The sequence below is a fragment of the Symphalangus syndactylus genome, chromosome 13, assembly GCF_028878055.3.
Source record: "Symphalangus syndactylus isolate Jambi chromosome 13, NHGRI_mSymSyn1-v2.1_pri, whole genome shotgun sequence".
In the NCBI taxonomy this organism is placed as follows: Eukaryota; Metazoa; Chordata; class Mammalia; order Primates; family Hylobatidae; genus Symphalangus; species Symphalangus syndactylus.
The window spans coordinates 49,615,877-49,637,348 of record NC_072435.2 but is presented as its reverse complement, the minus strand read 5'-3'; the positions used below and the strand labels follow the sequence as shown (position 1 = coordinate 49,637,348).

The 21,472-nt window shown below is 41.7% G+C and overlaps 1 protein-coding gene across 1 annotated transcript in view; it reads right to left on the bottom strand.

The window, feature by feature from the left end:
* LOC129460220 (putative zinc finger protein 726P1) overlaps positions 1-21,472 on the bottom strand; it is a 73,813-nt gene that overhangs the window by 31,357 nt on the left and 20,984 nt on the right. Inside the window, exon 3 of the transcript XR_010115319.1 lies at positions 13,537-20,256. The gene's annotated coding sequence lies outside the window, so the exon portion shown is untranslated. The remainder of the gene's footprint in view (positions 1-13,536; positions 20,257-21,472) is intronic.

The following is a 21,472-nucleotide window of genomic DNA, read 5'->3' as shown; positions in this document are numbered from 1 at the left end:
CAGTTCTGTTTCATTTTTTAAGTGTACCAAAAAAAAAAAAAACCTTAAATCTCAGAGTTTGTATAATTTTCAATCTTATTAATCCCCACTGCCCTCTCAAGGTTATATCACATACTAATAAGCAATTTAAACAAATCTCTTAAGGTTTTCTAAAATAGTTTTTTGGAAGATAAGTATTCTTAGCAAGCTAAAAAAAATACAAATAATAACTCTTGTTTATAAATATATGTTCCAGTGTAGACATCAGAATTCTCAACAATATAAAGAAAATGGTGCAAATATATCCCATATTTTTGCATATGTCTATTTATTGTACCCACCATGTGATGCAGAGTTAAACCACTTATGCAGCTGCTAGTCAAGACTAAAAGTTCTTGCTGGGTAGGGACCATGACTGCTTCATCTATTTTTCTAATAACTATATGAAATGGAATCAATTTGTTTATCTGTTTGAGTCTCCAGACCTCCTCCTTGTTTTTCACCCAAGTACCAGAGAACCAGAGAAACTCTCATCTGGGTACTAACCAAAGACATCTCTTGTATGATGGGAAGAACACACACCAGATGATTCATTTCTTTTACACTAAGACAAGCAAAATTACCCACTCTTGTCAGACTGACACAATTCTGTTCTGGAGATTCTCAAATGTCTCAGATGCCTAGGTGATAGTGAGAGCATTTCCAGTGACCCTGGGCTGATGGACCAATAACAAGCCAGCAGGAGAGACTCAGGCTGATTCTAAAAAGAAAATGAAACTATCCTGGTGGAGCTGCAGAATCTGGATCACCTGTCCTGATTAGCTAGCTTTTGAGTATGTAGAAGGACAATAACACTCTAGTATCACATTTTCCAGGTAGGTATAGTCGTGCTCAGGGCTCTGGCTACTTTGTGGCCTTGATCTCTCACTCCTAGGATGCTTGTTTACATTTAGAGATTCTGCCATCAGATTGTATTTAAACCTGTAGCCTCTCACATAAAGGTTGCGATGTGAACAGGTCAAAGAGCCACACTCTCAAAGGAGGGATCTGAAGTGTCTATGTTGACATCTCACAATGCAGAAAATGCCTCCTGTTGGTTTTCTGTATGTTCTCAATCTAAAGTCTGGCCATGTTTTGTAAATTCCAGGCAGAGACCAGACCTTATGTGCAGATGCTAGATAAAACCAACATCACTTTGCATTTTTGGCTGTTACAGCGAGTACAATCAAAGGAGAAATCTACTCACGGAGGCTGCTCTAGAAAATTCTAAATATTTTACTTAAAAAAAGCTGACACAACATGAATATAAGTAGACAGTTTATTGGGGCCAAGCTTAAGCACTGTAACTTGAGAAGAAATATTCAAGATGCCTGGAATCTACACTGATTAGCAGCAATTACAAGTGGATTTGTGAAGGAAAAAAAAGAAGAGAGACAGACAGTGGGGTGACACAAACTAGTTTGTGAGAAATTCTTATTTGTTTAAATAAATAACATATTATTGGTTTAACTTATACCTACTTTTGGCAATAGTGAACATCTTCAAGAGATGAATATACAGTTGAAAGTAGGGAGAAAGACATAATTGTGCTCTTATTTTAATGTCTGAGTTTTATAAGTAAAAAGACTGGCAGACAGGCACAGTGGCTCATGCCTGTAATCCCAACATTTTGGGAGGCCGACGCAAGTGGATCACGAAGTCAAGAGATCGAGACCATACTGGCCAATATGGTGAAGCCCCATGTCTACTGAAAAAAGTAATACAAAATTAGCCAGGTGTGATGGCACATGCCTGTAATCCCAGCTGCTCAGGAGGCTGAGGCAGGAGAATAGTTTGAACCTGGGAGGAGGAGGTTGCAGTGAGCCGAGATGATGCCACTGCACTCCAGCCTGGTGACAGAGCAAGAATCCATCCTCCTCAAACCCCCCTAAAAAAAAAAAAAAGACTTGCATTTCTCAAATGAAACTTTTGTTTTTTAATTTCTAGACCTAGATTTAGAATTTGGAGCTGCAGATTTAGGTCCTGGATGGGTGGAGTAGCAGCAGGTGTTACCTGCAATTGTGAGCATTTTAGCAAGAGAAGGGAAAGAGAAGTGGAGATTCTCATGTCTCCATGTCTACTCAATGCACACTTGTTACACTGATTGGGTTTCTAGGCTCCATGGTCTCTGAATCAGTTTCAGGTCTGAAGATACAAGAGTCATTGAAAGAAGTAAAATGGTTAATATCTGCCCTATAAAGTTGGTAGAAATCTAGGCCAGGCGAGGTGCCTCACACCTGTAATCCCAGCACTTTGGAGGGCTAAGGTGGGTGGATCACCTGAGGTCAGGAGTTCAAGACCAGCCTGACCAATACGGAAAAACTTTATCTCTACTAAAAATACAAAATTAGCCAGGCTTGGTGGTGCATGCCTGTAATCTCAGCTACTCGGGAGACTGAGGCAGGAGAATCACTTAAACCCAGGAGGTGGAGGCTGCAGTGAGCTGAGATTGTGCCACTGCACTCCAGCCAGAGCAACAAGAGCGAAATTCCATCTAAGAAAACAAAAAAAAGTTTGTAGATATCTGCTCTAGCCTCTCTAGAAGTGACTGTGGAGGACTATAGATACCAAATAGGCAGAGACACAATTCTGCCTGCATATTTAGGTGACAGCATGCACTTTACAGCATAATTGTGAATTGGCTGGAAGCCTGAGAGGGAAAGTCCCCTCTAGAGTAAAGCCTGGTTGGCACCTTATTTGTTTATATTATGTCTGGTAATTCTAGGAAATATATATATATATATATATTTTTTTTTTTTTTTTGAGATGGAGTCTTTCTCTGTCCCCTAGGCTGGAGTGCAGTGGCGCGATCTCGGCTCACTGCAAGCTCCGCCTCCCAGGTTCACGCCATTCTCCTGCCTCAGCCTCCCGAGTAGCTGGGACTACAGGTGCCCACCACCACGCCTGGCTATTTTTTTTGTATTTTTAGTAGAGACGGGGTTTCACCGTGTTAGCCAGGATGGTCTCGATCTCCTGACCTCGTGATCCGCCCGCCTCAGCCTCTCAAAGTGCTGGGATTACAGGCTTGAGCCACCGCGCCCGGCCTAGGAAATATAATGTAAAAAAAATTCTCTTCAGCCCCAGAGAAACCACAGTAATAGAAAAGAAAGAGGTTGGGCATGGTGGCTTACACCAGTAATCCCAGCTTTGGGAGGCCAAGGCAGGTCGATCATGAAATCAGGAGATAGAGACCATCCTGACTAACATGGTGAAATCCCGTCTCTACTAAAATTAAAAAAAAAAAAAAAAAAAAAGGCAGGCATGGTGGCATGAGCCTGTAATCCCAGCTACCTGGGAGGCTGAGGCAGGAGAATCACTTGAACCTAACAGGCAGAGGTTGCAAAGAGCTGAGATCGCACCACTGCACTCCAGCCTGGGCAATACAGTGAGACTCTGTCTCAAAAAAAAAGAAAAATCTTTCATTACACAATTAAATCTGAATGTCACATGTATTACAGTCAGTCTGCTTAAGAGATTGAAAAGACATAAAGATGGTTACCATAAATAGTTCACAAGTAGAAGAATTCACAGCACCATGTCATACATAGTTCCTCCTAAATTCACTTGGTCATTGGGGAGGTCATCCATGTATGCTAATTGGTTATATTCAATGACAAAATAAGCTTTTCACATCTTCATGACAGAAGATAGTTCTGCAACTTGAAGCCAGCTGCCTGCTGAAGGTAGACTTTCACTCTTCTACAAAAGTGGTTGAATAGGGTGCTATCTTTTTGGCTACTTGCATTTTAAAGCAGTACCTCTCTCCTCCCTGAGGACGGGGTTACAGTACTCCAGCTTCCCCTCTTCTAGTGGCCAGTGTCCTCTTTCGTTTCCTACCATCTGCCACTGCGGTACAGCCCACAGCACAGGGCTCACAGCTGGCAGCTTACATCATAGGTGAACGCCAATTGCCATAGCAGCACTTTAGTGTCACATCAAAGAGTGAAGCCTGAGCTGCAGGAAGGAGCCTCCCTGGGTAGAACTGCACCTTCACAATAATGGGAATGCGAGCATTATCTAAGCCACAGTTTCTATTTATAATGGTGACATGGAAAATATACTGCTGGATTTCCAGCAGGCATCCAGATAGAGATAGCTCCAAGAGTTCTCACTGTGACAGCCATGTCTTTCACAGACATTATGGGATACTAATAGGGCTTCTAAAACAGATACACAAAGCGTTCGAAAGAAAAACAGCTCTCATTCCGAGAAAGATTATATTGAGAGAAAAAAAAGAAGTCAAAAGCATCTTAAGAAATAACTGAAATTATATATAAGATTGATCAAGTCAGCCAGAAAATATTCCTCCAAAAACAATTTCTCTCAAAATACCCAAAGTGCATAGCTACTCAGCATGAGAAACAAGTACTATGAAGAAAAGAGGTATATTATCATAAGGCAGAATCATAAAATATTTTTTTCTATCTCTGCTGCTAATTTTCTAGCCACTGAATGCAGAATCTATATTCAAATATATCTGACAACTTCCACCAGCACTTTTTGATAAAAAATTAAAATCTGACTGTGTTAATATAGTAGAATATATGTGAACCTTCAAGGTAGCTAAATGGAGAGCTACTACAGTTTTTGGGTGGCCACATCATCTGCCTTTATTTGTCCTATAATAGCAGTATTCCAATTTGTGAAATGAAAGACACCAAAATTATGCTTACTTATAATTATCTCTTGGTTAAATTAATAAGCATAGCAGACTAATATCTACTGTAACAATTTGGTAGTAAAATTTCTTTGGATATTAGATATAAATATGTAAGTAGGAATGATTTTAACATACTAGTCATAATGTATGCAGGATTTTTTTAAAAATTTCTGTAACTATATTTCAGTTGAAAAACTTTACATTTCAAAAGCATAAACCACAATATTAAAATAATTAAGGAATTCATTCAAAGTAGACATTGTGGCTTTATATTCATACTATTGTAGAAAATACTATTAAATGTATATGAATGCAGGTTGTCTAACAACACCACACATAACTATGCTAATTGTACTGAAGTAATAGAAACCAAAGTATGACAACATATTCCACTGTTCAGTTTATAAACTGAACTATTTTTGCTTTTGTAGTATAAGTACTTCAGCCTGTAAATAATCACATTGGATAAACAGGTTTCTGTCAATCATATTACTCAATATCTTTTAGTCCTTATAATTCTGTTTTGCTAAATTTAATCCTATTTTTATGCTAAACTTTTGTGTGCCCTTGGAATGAGTTTTACTGTGAACAAATCTGTGTCAACTTTAAAAGACTAAAAATAATAAGAACAACCTTTTGCCAAAGCAAAAACAAAGCAATTAATCTCAGGTCCCAGATAAAGACAATCGTGAGTAAAAAAAATAAATACATAACAAAGATTTATTTAGCTGTTACTATGATTTACATATATTTCAAAAAAAGGAGATAAAAATCTACACATCATCTAAGTGTTTTAAGAAAAGAGATTTTAGTAAGATATTTTCCCTTATTTTTATGTGGACTAATTAAGCCTCTTATTTCTAATTTATATTTTCTTTTACAACAGCCAGGTCTCTAAACATGATCTTGAACTCGTGGACATCTAAATTTTGCACATTGTGCACACAAGAAAGAATGTTTATGGAAGAAAAAGCAGAAAAGAGAAAGGTGTTATATAAAATTCATGGGTTCATATGAATAAAGCAAGTTCTTAGAGACCTATGAAGAGATTTAGATTCTGACACAATAATAGTGGGAAACCACAACATCCCACAGGCACTAATAGACAGATAACTGAAGAAGAAAATTAACAAAACATTAGGACCTAAACTCAACACTTGACCAAATAGTCCTAATAGACATCTACAGAACTCTTCAGCTTGACAAAAATATAATTGAACAAGAAGAAAACAACATGAAACCATACAATTACATAAAAATTAAACAACCTGCACTTGAATAACTTCTTGATAAATAATGAAATTAAGGCAAAACCAAGAAGTTCTTTTAAACAAATAAGAACAAAAAAACAGGCCAGGGCTGGGCATGGTGGCTCATGCCTGTAATCCCAGCACTTTGGGAGGCCAAGGCAGGTGGATCATGAAGTCAGGAGTTTGAGACCAGCCTGGCCAAGATGATGAAACCCCATCTCTACTAAAAATACAAAAATTAGCCCATCGTGGTGGCACATGCCTATAATCCTAGCTACTTGGGAGGCTGAGGCCGGAGAGTCGCTTGAACCCAGAAGGTGGTGGTTGCAGTGAGCCGAGATCATGCCATTGCACTTGGCCTGGGCAGCAAGAGCAAAAATCCATCTCAAAAAAATAAATAAATAAATAAAAACAAAAATAAAAACCCAACACATCAGAATATCTGCAATACAGCTAAAGTGGTGTTAAAAGGGAAATTTATAGCATTTAATGCTCAAAAAGTTTGAAAGATCTTCATTTGACAACCTGACATCATAAATAAAAGAATGAAAGAAGCAAGACCAAATCAATCCCTAAGCTGGCAGCAGACAAGAAATAACCAAAATCAGTATCAAGAAATCCAGGAATTAAGTCTATGAAAAAAAATAATAAGATAAATAAGCCACTAGCTAGATTAATGAAGGAAGAAGGGATGATCCAAATAAACACAATTAGAAATAACAAGAGACATTACTATTGACCCCACAAAAATATATTTAAGTCTACTATGAATACCTCTGTGCACACAAACAAGAAAATCTAGAAAAAATGAAAATATTATTGAACAAATACATCCTTCCAAGAATGAACAAAAAAGAAATCAAAGCCCTAAATAGATGAGTAAGAAGCTCAAAAATTGAATTAGTAATAAAGAGCCAACCAACCAAATAAAGCCAAGGACCAGACAGATTCACAGCTGTGTACAAAAAAGTGCTGGTATTATTTGTACTGAAACTATTGTAAGAAATTAAGAAAAAATAACTTTTCTCCAACTTATTATATAAGAACAGCATTATTCTGATACCAAAACCTGGCTGAGATTAAAAAAAAAAAATTCAGGCCAATATCTTTCAACATTCATACAAAAATCCTCAACAAAATACTGACAAACCAAATTTAGCAGCATATCAAAAAAGCTAACCCACTATGATCAAGTAGAATTTATTTTGGGAATGCAAGGTTGGTTCAACATACACAAATCAAATCAATAAATGTGATTCATCACATAAACAGAACTAAAGTCAGAAACCACAAGATTACCTCAATAGATGCTGAAAAGGCTTTTGATAAAATATAACATCTTTTATGTTAAAAACTCAAAAACCTAGGCATTAAAAGTACATACTTTACAATAATAAATTATTTATGACAAACTCTCAGCCAACATAGTGAATGGAGAAAACCTGGAAGCAGATGGGTGCAGTGGCTCATGCCTGTAATTCCAGCACTTTGGGAGGCCAAGGCAGGTGGATCACCCAAGGTCAGGAGTTTGAGATCAACCTGGCTGACATGGCAAAATCCCATCTCTACTAAAAATACAAAAATTAGCCAGGAGTGCCTGTAATCCCAATTACTTGACAGGCTGTGGAAAGAGAATCGAATAAACCAGAAGGCAGAGGCTGCAGTGAGCCAAGATTGTGCCACTGCAATCCAGCCTGGGAGACAAAGGGAGACTCTATCTCAAATCCTCAAAAATTGGCACAAGGCAAAGATGCCTTCTCTCAACACTTCTATTCAACATAAAATTGGAGGTCCTGGTCAGAGCAATCAGGCAAAAGATGACAATAAAAGGAACTTAAACAGAGAGGAAGTCAAGCTATCCCTTTTTGCAGACAACATAACTCTATGTCTGGAAAACTGTATAGTCTTGGTGGAAAAACTCTTTAAACTGACAAACAACTTCAGTATCATTACAGGATACAAAATAAATGTACAAAAATTAGTATCATCCCTGTAAATAAACAACATCCATGCCAAATACAAATTGTAAACACAATGCCATTAACAATTGCTGCAAAAAGAACAAAATATCTAGGAATACAGCTAACCAGGAAGGTGAAATATCTCTGTAAGAATTACAAAACAACGCTTAAAGAAGTCAGAAATGGGCCGGGCGCGGTGGCTCACACTTGTAATACCAGCATTTTGGGAGGCCAAGGCAGGCGGATCATGAGGTCAGGAGATCGAGACCACGGTGAAACCCTGTCTCTACTAAAAATACAAAAAAAATTAGCTGGGCGTGGTGGCAGGTGCCTGTAGTCCCAACTACTCAGAGAGGCTGAGGCAGGAGAATGGCATGAACACAGGAGGCAGAGCTTGCAGTGAGCCGAGATTGCACCACTGCACCCCAGCCTGGGCGACAGTGCGAGACTCTGTCTCAAAAAAAAAAAAAAAAAAAGAGGTCAGAAATGGCACAAACAAATGGAAAACAACTTTATACTCATAAGTAGAAAATATCAATATCCTAAAAATGGTCATACTAACCCCAAAATTTACAGATTTAATGCTATTCTAATCAAATGACCAAAATATTTTTAACAGAACTAAAAAAAAAAAAAAAAACCATTGTAAAATTCATATAAAACCAAAAGAGTCCGAATAGCCAAGGTAATCATAAGCAAAAACTAACAAAGCTGAAGGCATTAGATTACCTAACTTCGAATTATACTACAGAGCTACAGTAAACAAAGCAACATGGAACTGGTACAGAAACAAACTCATAGACCAATGCAGCAGAATAGGGAGCCCAGAAATAATGCCACATACCTACTACCATCTGATCTTCAACAAAGGTGGCAATAGAAATGTGGAAAGAATTCCCTATTTAATAAATGGTGGTGGAATAACTAGCTAGCAGTATGTAGAAGACTGAAACTTTATTACACCATATACAAAAATCAACTCAACATTAATTAAAGGCTGAAATATTTATTTGAAAATTATAAAAAACCCTGGAAGATAACTTAGGAAATACCATTCTAGACATAGAAACTGGCAGAGATTTCATGATGAAGATACCAAAAGCCATTGCAACAAAAGCAAAAATTGACAAATTGGACCTAATTAAACTAAAGAGCTTCTTCACAGCAAAGGAAACTATCAACACGGTAAACAGACAACCAACAGAATAATAGGAAATATTTGCAAACTATGCTTCTGACAAAGGTGTAATATCCAGAATGTATAAGAAACTTAAACAAGTTTACAAGAAAAAAAGACCTCACTAAAAAGTAGACAAAAAACATGAAAAAGATGCTTTTCAAAAGAAGACAAACATGTGGCTAACAAGCATGTAATAAAATGCTCATCAATAATCATTAGAGAAATGCAAAGAAAAACCATGAGATGCCATCTCACACCAGTGAGAAGGGCTATTAAAAAGTCAAAAAATAGATGCTGTCAAGGTTGCAGAGAAAAGGGAATACTTATACACTGCTGTTAAGAGTGTACATTAATTCAACCATTGTAAAAAGCAGTGTGGCAATTACAGAACTAAAAACAGAATTACCATTTCACCAAGCTACCTCATCATTGGGTATATACCCAAAGAAATATAAATTATTCTATCATAAAGACGCATGCACAAGCGTGTTCACTGCAGCACTAGTCTCAATAACAAAGACATGGAATCAACTTTAATGTCTATCAATAGTAGACTGGATAAAGAAAATATGGTATGATCGGCCAAAATATGGTATGAGAGGCCAAGGCAGGTGGATTGCCTGAGCTCAGAAGTTTAAGACCACCCTGAGCAATATGGAAAAATCCCATCTCTAAAAAAATATGAAAAGAAAAATTAGTTAGGTGTAGTGGTGCATGCCTGTAGTCCCAGCTACTTGGAAGTCTGAGGTACAGGAGGATTGCTTGGCCTGGCGGGATGGCTCACACCTGTAATCCCAACACTTTGGGAGGCCGAGGCAGGCAGATCACCAGATCAGGAGTTCAAAACCATCCTGGCCAACATGGTGAAATCCCATCTCTACTAAAAATACAAAAATTAGCTGGGCATGGTGGTGGGCACCTGTAATCCCAGCTATTCAGGAAGCTGAGACAGAAGAATCACCTGAGCTCCGGAGGAGGAAGCTGCACTGAACCAAGATCACGCCATTGCACTCCAGTCTAGGCAACAAAAGCGAGACTGTCTCAAAAGAAAAAAAAAAGAAGATTGCTTGAGCCCGGAAGGTTGAGGCTGCAGTGAGCCAAGATCACTTCAGCCTAGGCAACAGACTGAGACTCTGTCTCCAAAAAAAATACATAACATAACATAATATAAAATACAAAGAAGGCCGGGCGCGGTGGCTCACGCTTGTAATCCCAGCACTTTGGGAGGCCGAGGCGGGCGGATCACGAGGTCAGGAGATCGAGACCACGGTGAAACCCCGTCTCTACTAAAAATACAAAAAAAAAATTAGCCGGGCGCGGTGGCGGGCGCCTGTAGTCCCAGCTACTCGGAGAGGCTGAGGCAGGAGAATGGCGTGAACCCGGGAGGCGGAGCTTGCAGTGAGCCGAGATTGCGCCACTGCACTCCAGCCTGGGCGACAGAGCGAGACTCCGTCTCAAAAAAAAAAAAAAAAAAAAAAATACAAAGAAAATAAAATACGAATACAATACAATAAAATACAAATAAAACAAGAGCAAAACTCAGTCTCAAAAAAAAAAGATACAACCCCAAAAAAGTGAAATAAATGTATAGAACGAAGAAAAAAGGTGGGAAAGATGAAGCACAAAGATGATAAACAGCTGTGATCAATAAAATTCTCATCCTTTGTGTTCTCCTGGAAGACTTTCAGGGGGGAAAAAAAAAAAAAAAAGCCTCTTTCCATTGTGACTGAAATGGTGCTCTTTTTTCTTACCTATCACACAGCCAGAAAAACACTTTGTACATTTTCTTTTTACTCACTGAAAACAAGCTGGCTTTGTCTTCAGTGGTCAACATAAAATACTTCTTATTCAAACTTAGGTTTATTTTCTTCCCACAGGATCATGAACTTTGAGCTTACCGTCAGTCTGAGCCACCATACAACCCCATTTTATGTCCCTCCTAAGAACATACTGACGTCCGGGTAAAACATTCTCTAATCTAAAATCTGATTTTATTACACTCCATTTAAACATTCCCCTCCAACCTCTTTCTAATCTTGTTTGCTTTTCTCTGGAAAGCAAAGCCCTTTTCTGCCTAATCTTTGCAATCTTTAAAACTCTTGGCCTGGTGTGGTGGCTCATGCCTCTAATTCCAGCACTTTGGGAGGCTGAGGCGGGCAGATCAAGAAGTCAGGAGTTTGAGACTAGCCTGATCAACACGGTGAAAGCCCGTCTCTACTAAAAATACAAAAATTAGCTGGGCTTGGTGGCACGCGCCTGTAATTCCAGCTACTCAAGAGGCTGCCTGGGCGACAGAGCTAGACTCTGTCACAAAAAAACAAAAACAAAAACAAAAAAACTTGTAGTTGCTACTTTCTCCTTTTGCAATACTCCTTTGAAATTCAATTTTTTACATATATCTGTTTTATTTTTAAAAGTCTAGAAACTGCCTCAAAACAATAACAACTCCATCTTCAGTAAGACCCTCCCAATCTCCTTTATATTAACCTTATCTGCGTCTGCCTGTAGATCCCCAGTATTCCAAGGCTCTGTAGCTTCTCTCAGTATAGAGGCTTCTTCCATGGCTTGGATAATCAGGCTGGGAAATCTGCAGGGGAGGTTCCCCAAAAGGAACTAACTGGGCCTTAATAACCTACTTTTGCAGGCTCAATATCAGCCTCAGCTTGGAGTCACTGGGCTTAAGCTTTAATTTCCATGCCAGAGTTATTAACTTGGTTTGTGAAACTAAAACTAAGTGTTAGAAAAATTCAGCAATATTACTCAAACACAGTGTTCACATAACGGAAGAAACTTTTAAGGTGCTTACATTTTATATCTCAGTAAGAAAAGCAAAATCATTTATTCCTTTCAGACAATAAATGTATTATTTTATTATTTGTATTAAAAATCATGTAGTAAACAATTAGTCAGCAGGGCGCAGTGGCTCATGCCTGTAATCCCAGCATTTTGGAAGGCCAAGGTGGGTGGATCACCTGAGGTCAGGAGTTCGAGACCAGCCTGACAAACATGGTGAAACCCCGTCTCAACTAAAAATACAAAAATTAGCCAGGTGTGGTGGCGGGCACCTATAATCTCAGCTACTCAGGAGACTGAGGCAGGATAATTGCTTGAACTGAGGGGGCAGAGGTTGCAGTGAGCCAAGATCACGCCACTGCACCCCAGTCTCAGAGATAGAGCAAGTCTCCCTCCATCTCAATAAGAAAAAAAAAAAGAAAGAAAGAAAAGATTAAAATAATATAAAAATGTACACTCAAGGACAAATAGTTGATAAAGTGAATTAGGGAGGGGAAATTGGCATTTGGGAATATCAGACGAAACTGGAAATGTAGTATTTTACTGCAAGCCAGAGTTAGGCGAGAGGAATAGGGGATGAGGGGTGGACATGAGGTCCTGCTTGGGACACATGTGAAAAATTCAGGGAAAAATCAGTCACCATTGGAGTGTGAAAATAATTAAGTGGCAGGCAATTAGACTGAGGTGGCTCTAGTCCCCGGATTTCTACATCTAAAAAATAATCTAAACTCAAGAGCAAGCTTCAGGCTTAACCAACTATAAACTGCCAATTAAACTCTGATTACATAACCAAGATATTTCCACCTTGATTGTAAAAATTAAGAAACTAGGGCAGGCGCAGTGGCTCAAACCTGTAATCTCAGCACTTGCGGGGCCTAGATGGGTGGATCACCTGAGGTCAGGAGTTGGAGAAGCCCCTTCCACAGACCATAAATTATTTATTTATTTATTTATTTTTGAGACAGCGTTTCACTCTTGTTGCCCAGGCTGGGATGCAATGGCACGATCTCTGCTCACCGCAACCTCCGCCTCTCGGGTTCAAGCGATTCTCGTGCCTCAGCCTCTCAAGTAGCTGAGATTACAGGCATGCACCACCACGCCCGGCTAATTTTGTATTTTTAATAGAGACGGGGTTTCTCCATGTTGGTCAGTCTGGTCTCGAACTCCTGACCTTAGGTGATCTGCCCGCCTCGGCCTCCCAAAGTGCTGGGATTACAGGCGTGAGCCACCGCGCCCGGCCCCACAGACCATAAATTAAAACCATATCTGGGTGCTCTACAATTTTTGAATCACCCTTTGATTAAGTTATTTAATACTTTCACTGTGACACCCATACATTTTTAATAACCCTGAGTCAGGATTCTGCCCTGACGATTCTCCCGTGGTCCCTGCACAATCTGGGAGAGATGTGGTGCTACTGGTGCAGCGCTGCCCAGAGAGGGCTCCAGGACATGGCACAGTCACTGCACTGGGAAGACAGGACGCCCGGGGGCCCGGCTGTCAGCCTAGCTGCCATCTTATGGCTGCAAGGGACGGACGCCGACCCGGGCAAGGAGAACTCAGGGCGCAGATTGTGGAGCTGACTGCGGGGAGGCCTGAGTCCCGCCACAGCCACTTCCCACCAGTTCCAACCAGCCCTTGCCCCTCTCCGGATGTCGGACCCGGCAATCTCACCATTTCTAGGCTTTCAGCGGGTCCTGGCGTCTTTGCTGTGGATCTCCAGTACCTGCAGGTCGCAGGGCCACACAGGCTGGGGCTCTAAGTCAGAGGACACAGAGCAGTGAAGATGAGACCTGGAGCGCCATCTGCCGCTAGAAACACAGTAACCCCCTACATCCCGGAAGTCGCCCTGTTTGCTCCAGTTTTGTGTGTGATTGGACAGTTTCCAGTCCCACATCGCTGATTGGATATCGTTCAAGACCCCACCTTCTCAGGCCCTGAGTGACACAAGATGTGATCAGCCTAACACAACAGTGATAGCCTAAGTTGCAGCCTTTTCAGGGAGGACTTCCTCCCTGAACTGAGCCAGGCCCACCCCAGAACATGGGGAAATTCTCTTTTTTCTCTTTTTTTCAATGTATTCAAAATGTGAACTAAAATATTTTATGTATATTAACAATACATAAAATTATTGTTCAAGAGAAAATCAGGCCGGGTCCAGTGGCTCACGTCTGTAATCCCACCACTTTGGGAGGCCTAGGCGGGCAGATCACGAGGTCAGAAGTTCCAAGCCAGCCTGACAAAGGTAGTGAAACACCGGCTGTACTAAAAATACAAAAAGTAGCCGGGCACAGTGGCGGGCGCCTGTAATCCCAGCTACTCAGGAGACTGAGACAGAGAATTGCTTCAACCCGGGAGGTAAAGGTTGCAGTGGGCCCAGATCATGCTACTGCACTCCAGCCTGGGCAACAACGCAATACTTCATCTCAAAATATAAATAAATATATACGTACAAAAAAGAAGCTGGGAGCCAGGCGCAGTGGCTCACGCCTGTAATACCAGCACTTTCCGAGCCTGAGGCCAGCAGATCACCTGAGGTCAGGAGTTCTAGACCAGCCTGGCCAACATAGTGAAACCCCATCTGTACTAAAAATACAAAAAATAGTTGTGCTTCCTGGTACATGCCTGTAGTCTCAGCTACTCAGGTGACTAAGACTGCAGTTAGCCGAGAGTGTGCCACTGCAGTCCAGCCTGGGTGACAGAGCGAGACTCTGTCTCCAAAAAAAAAAAAGTAACACAATATCATCTGTGATTTTGCTCCTTGATGACACTGTCTGTGCCACCCGAGGGCTTTATGCAAAATGTTGTATGTCTCACATACAATATGTGAGAGAGTGGTAATTCTCTATGACCTTGGCAGAAAGAGGAGACTAAGGATCGTGTTTGTTTTCCTAAGCCTAGCTAGGAGAGAGAGTAACTCTTTTATTGTCTGGTTCAAGGTCTGAGAATCATCATAGCAACTGCAAGCTGGGGCAAGACATATGTCACAATTACATCAGTGAGTAGAGAGTGAGCAGAAGAGTCACATCACCTGGGGCTTGTCTAAAGAAGTTACAATCTTTTTTGGAGGAAAGAACTGGACAGGAGAGTCATATCACGTCACCTAGGTACTTGGTCAGGGATGCATTAAAATCTATTTCTATAAGATGGCTGCAGGTGGCAGGCAGACTGGGTGCAGTGGCTCATGCCAGCAATCCCACCACTTTGGGAGACCAAGGCAAGTGGATCAACTGAGGTCAGGAGTTCGAGACCACGCTAGCCAGCATGGTGAAGTCCCACCTCTGCTAAAAATACAAAAATAAGCCCAGTGTGGTGATGCATGCCTGTAATCCCAGCTACTTGGGAGGCTAAGGCAGGAGAACCGCTAGAACCCAGGAGATGGAGGTTGCAGTGGGCCAAGATCATATCACTGCACTCCAACATGGCTGTCCAGAAAAAAAAGAAAAGAAAGAAAAGATGAGCACAGGCCACAAGTCACATCATCTGGGTGCCGGGCCCAGTGATATGTTACAAAACTCTCAGTGAGCAACACCCTGAGAGGTGAGACACACACCTGATGGCTGATCCCAGTGATATGTTACAATCTTTTCTTTGTGCATGAAGCATGTAGGCGAGGACAGTCACATTTCATAGGATATGGATCCAAAATATGTCACAAGGCCACCTGTGGGCAGGGCCAGGAGGAGCTTCCCAACCCCTAATGTCAGACCCAAAGATATGTAACAATATGCAAAATATGCAAGGTCCAGTCAAAATATGAGTTACATCATCTAGGTGCTGGGTCCAGTGATACATCACAATTCCCTTATGGCAGGGTAGAGGCTGACGAAGAGTCACATCACTACCTAGGTGATGAATGAAAAGATATTTCATAATACTCTTGTGGTCAGGGCTTATGTAGAAGACTCACATCACCTGGGTGGCAGACCCAGCTATATGTCACAATGCAAAATGTTTGTAGGGCCCAGACAAGAGAAAAGAGTCCCATCACATAGGTGCTGGGCCAAGTGATACATCACAATCCGTTTTTGGTCAGAGTCCAAGCAGTAGAGGAAGTCACATCACCTAAATGCTGCATCCAGCAACATGTCACAATACCCTGAGAGGACAACCCAGGAAGAAAAGTCACATCACCTTGGTAAAACGCTCAGAAAGATGTTATAATGCTATCTTTTCGTAGGGCTCAGGAAGAAAACGACAGTCAGATAACATAGGAACTGGGCCCAGCTATATGGCACAATCACTACAGTAGGCAAGGCCTTGGCATGAGTGGAGAGTCACATCTCATAGGTGCTGGGCCCAGAGATATGTCACATTTCCTACTGTGGACAGGTCCAGAAAGATAAGGAGAGACCTATCATTTAAGCGACTGGCCAAGAGATATGTCAAAATGACCACTTGGGCAGGAATCAAGCAGGAGTATCACAACCCTGTGGGCTATGCACAGTAATAAGTCACTGTCACTTCTGTTAGCATGACCCAGGCCCAAAGATATATTGCAATCTAACCTATGGAGAAAGCAAAGATAAAAGAGGAGAGTCACATAAAATAGTTGATGGGCAGAAAACTCATATCATCTAGGGGCAGGGCGCAGCAATATGTCACAATGTATTATGCAGGAAGGTCCAAGAAAAAAAGTAATATCTCTTTGGTACTTAGTTCAGTAATATTTCACAATCTTTCCTGCAGGAAAAAGTAAGAAATAAAAGAAAAAAATCAACCATATGCTGTGAAAGGTCACGATTCTTCCTGTGAGCAGAGACCAGGTAACACAAGAGAGTCACATCACCTTTGGGATTGGTGTAAAGACATTCAGTCATTCTTGTTTGTTTTTTTTGTTTTGTTTTTTTTGGGGGGGGGGTGGATGGAATCTCACTCTATCACCCAGGCAGGAGTGCAGTGGCACGATGTTGGCTCACTGCAACCTCCACCTCCCAAATTCAACCAATTCTCCTGCCTCAGCCTCTCGAGTAGCTGGGACTACAGGCACCGGTCACCATGGCTGGCTGCTTTTTGTATTTTGTTTTTTAGTAGAGACAGGGTTTCACAATATTAAGCAGGCTAGTCTTGTACTCCTGACTTTGTAATCCGCTTCCCTCAGCCTCCCAAAGTGCTGGGATTACAGGCATGAGTCACCACACCCGGCCACAAAGACATTTCAAAATGCTGCCTATAGGCAAGGCCCAGGCATAAAAATTACATCCCCTGAATGTCGAACCCAGTAATATGTACAATGGCCCAAGTGTGCAAATCACAGGCAGAAGAGTCACAAATTGTCAATGCAGGGCCCAGCAATGTCACAATGTCCCCTGAAGGCAAAACCTAAAAGAAGAGAAGAGTCACATAAGCTAGGTGCTGGGTGTAGCAATAAGCAGGGACCAGGCAGAATATGAGACTCACAACACCTGGATGCTGGGCCCAGTAATATGTCAACCATCTTTCCTGTAATAAAGACCCAGGCAAGAGAAACACATCATCTGGTTGCTGACCACAGCAATATGCCACAGCTTTCCATGTAGGCAGGGTGCAAGCAGAAGATGAGAGTCACATCTCCTAGGTGAGGAATGCAGAGACATGTCACAATGCCCCCTGTAGGAAGGGCACAGGTAGGAGACTCTCATCCCTTAGGTGTTGAGTTCAGCAATATGTCACAATACCCAAATATGCAGAGCCTGAAAAAAAGAGGAGAGTCACATCACCTAGATGCTAGGCCAGTAATCTGTCACAATTTCTCTGTGAGCAGAGACCAGGCAGGAGAAGAGAGTAACATCAGTATGGTGATGGACATTGAGTTATGTCACAAGGTCCCCTACAGGCAGTCCCAGAAAAAGAAAAAAGTTACATCACCTGGGTGTTGAACCCAGCAATATGTAACAATGTCTAATGTGATAGATATATTGAGCCCCAATATGGCACAATATGTAAGGCACATTTGGGAGAGTAACATAACATGGGTGCAGGATTCACCCAAAATTGACAATACTTAAAATTTGTGGGGTCCCAAAAAAAAGAAGAGAGTCAAATCACCGAGGTGCTGGATCCAGTGATAAATCACAATCTTACCTTCAGACTGGGACCAGGCAGCAAAATCAAATCACTCAGGTACTGAACACAGGCATATGTAATAATCACTCCCGCAGGAAAGTCCAGTAATGAATTAACAATCCCGCACAGGTCCCAGTTCTAGGTATGAGAATCACCACATTTTCTATGTTGGGTCAAAGTACAGTACTGACAATCTCACCAGTGAACTGGATTGGTGCATGAGAGCCTTCATTCCTCCTGTAAACTGTGTTTACTCTGGCCCTAAGCCCAGGTAAATTATTCATGGGTCCAGATAGAATTTTTACCTGCTAAAGAACTGGATTTAGAAATAAGTCATCATTCCAACTCTGGCTGGATGTTCACATATGACAGTCACAATTTTAACTGTGGATTGTATTATGGTGACAATTCTAACAATTGGTGGGGTGTGCACATGAGAACCACAATCTCACCTGTGTGCTGAAACCTGGAATGACACTGTACCACAAGAGATGTATATAGTATACAAGAAAGTGGTAATTTCGTATGACTTTGTACAAAAAAGGAGACCAAGGATCTTAATCATTACCCTAGGCCTAGCTATAAAAGACAGCACCTCTCCTATTAGATGGTTTGAGGTATGAGAGTCACCATTGCACCTGTGGGCTAGACCAAAATGTATTTTACAATCCCACCTGTGAACAGGCAGTGAGGAGGAGAGTCACATCACCTGGGTTTTTGGCCAAGAATACATCACAATCTTTACTGAGGGCAGGGACCAGACAGGAGTGTCACATCACTTTAATACTCAGCCAGGAATATGTTATAACCTTCTCCTGAAAGCAGGACAGGCAGCAGGTGCTGAGCCCAGCAATAGGTAACAATGCTTTCTATGGTAAAGGGCCATGCAGGAAAGACACATTGTCTGGTACCTGGGCCTAGTGATAACTCACAATTTTTTCTGTGGGCAGAGCTAGGCAAAAATGGAGAGTCACATCTCCTAGATGATTGATGCAGAGATATGTCACAAGGCCCTCTGTACAAAGGGCCCAAGCAGAAGCCTCCCCTTTTATAGGTGTTGGGGCTAGTAATACGTCCTAACTTGCAAAATATTCAGGGCTTAGGAAAAGAAAGCTAATTCACATAACCTGAGTGCAGATCTTAGCAATATGTCACAATGCAACTTGTGCACAGCACCAAGGCAAGAAAAAAAGACTCCCATCACCTAAGTGGAAGGCCCAGCCGTATGTCACAATGCCACCTGAGGGCAACACCAAGGCTGGGAAAAGAGTCACTTCTTTGAGGTGCAGAGTCAAGAGATATGTCACAATCTCATCTGTGGGCTGGGCTAAGGCAGAAAAGTCAAATCATTAAAACGCTTAGCAGACACATTCAATCACACCTGAAAGAAAGTCCAGGAATGAGATTAGAAATTCCATACGTGTCCACGTTCTAGATATGGGAGTCAACACTTCCTGTATGTTGGGTCTAAGTACATGAGTAACAATCTCAATAGCTGACAGAATTTTTGCAAGAGAGCCATAGTATCTTCTGCAGACTGCGTTCTGTCAGCGCAGTCACAGCCTCACATGTGTGCTGAAATTTGGTCTGAGAGTCACCAGTCCACCTGTTGACCAGGCCCATATATGAGACTAAGTTCTGCAACTATCAACAGACTCCATATTTGAGATTCAGAACCTCAACAGTGGGATATGTTTGTGTGGGAGAATGACAGTCTTTACTGTTGTCTGAGTGTGCATGCAAGAGACACTATCCACCTGTGTGCTGTGTACTCCTATGACATTCTCTGTGTCACCTGAGGGCTTCATACAATAGGCAACAGTGGTGATCCTCTGCGACCTTCATACAAGAAGGAAATCCAGAACTTTTCTATGGTTCTAAGCCCAGAGTCAACATCTCTCTAATTGGCTGAGTCCAGATAATAGAGTCCTCACCTTCCTATGAGCTAGGTTTAGAAATGAGTCACCATCTCAACTGCGGCCAGATGTTCACATATGAAAGTCAAAGTTCCAACTGTGGAGTGCATTCATGTGAGATTCAGGACCTCACCCAGTGGGCTCTGTCCATGTGTGAGGGTGACAATTCTAAAGGTTGGTGGGCTGTGCATAGGACAAATGCAAACTCATCTGCATGGGGGACTCTGTTATGACATTCTCTGTAACACACTAGGGCTTTACAGATGTGAGAGAGTGGTAATTCTCTATGACTTTTGTACAGAAAGAAGACCCAGGATCTTCTTTGTTTTCCTAAATGTAGCTATGAGCAACATTATCTCTCCTACTGGCTTCTTTGAGGTGAGAGTCATCATTACATCTGCGTGCTTCGTCAAGTTATATGTCACAATTCCACCTGTGGGTAGAGAACAAACACGAGAGTCACATCAACTGTGTGCTGGGCCAGGGTTATGTCACAATCTTCCCTGAGAGCATGCACCAGGCAGAAGAGTCACTTCACAGAGTTCTCAACCAGAGATGTTACAATCCTCTCCTGAAAGCAGGGCACAGGAAGAAGAGTACGATCACCTGGATGCTGGGCTCAGATATATGTCACAAGACTCATTGTGGGCAAAGTCCAGAAGGACAGACGAAACACCTGGTTGCTTGACCCAGCAACATGTCGCAATCTTCTCTATGGGCAGAATGCAGGCAGAAGTAGAGGGTTTCATCTCCCAGGTGATGGATAAAAAAAAAATACATCCCAAGGCCCTCTGTGGGAAGGGCTCAGGCAGAAACTTTCCAACCCCTAGGTGTTTGTTTCAGTGATATGTCACAATAACCGAAATATGCAGGCTTCAGGCAAGTGAGGAAAGTCACATCACCTAAGTGCTTGGTCAAGAAATCTGTCACAATATTTTTTTTTTTTTTGGCAGTGCTCAAGCAGAATAGAAAAGTCACATCACCAAGATAATGAACGAAAAGATGTATTAGAATATTTCTGTGGGAGGGCCCATGCAGGAAAGTCACATCACCATGTTGTTGGACCCAGAGATATATTGAAATAAATGATTCCAGCCAGGTGTGGTGGCACCTGCCTATAATCTCAGCACCGTGGGAGGCTAAGACAGTCAAATCACCTGAGGTCAGGAGTTCCAGAACAGCCTGACCAACATGGAGAAGCCCCGTCTCTATCAAAAATACAAAATTAGGTGGGAGTGGTGGCGCAGCCCTGTAATTCCAGCTACTTGGGAGGCTGAGCCAAGAGAATTGCTTGAACCAGAGAGATGGAGGTTGTGGTGAGCTGAGATGGTGCCATTGCACTCCAGCCTAGGCAACAAGAGCAAAACTCCATCTCGGAACAATTAATTAATTAATTAATTAAAAGAAATACATGATGCATGCAGGTCTCAGGCAGGAGAGGAGAGTAACACCATGTAGGTGATGGATGCACCTAAATGCACATCACAGTTTCTCCTTAGGCACACCCCAAGCAGTAGCAGAGAGTCACATCACCTAGGTTCTTGGTCCAGCAGTATTTCACAATACCCCTGAGGGGATGGCCTAGGTGAACAAGTCACATTACCTAGGTGAGAAGCCTAGAGATATGTCACAATGTCTCTTGTGGGTAG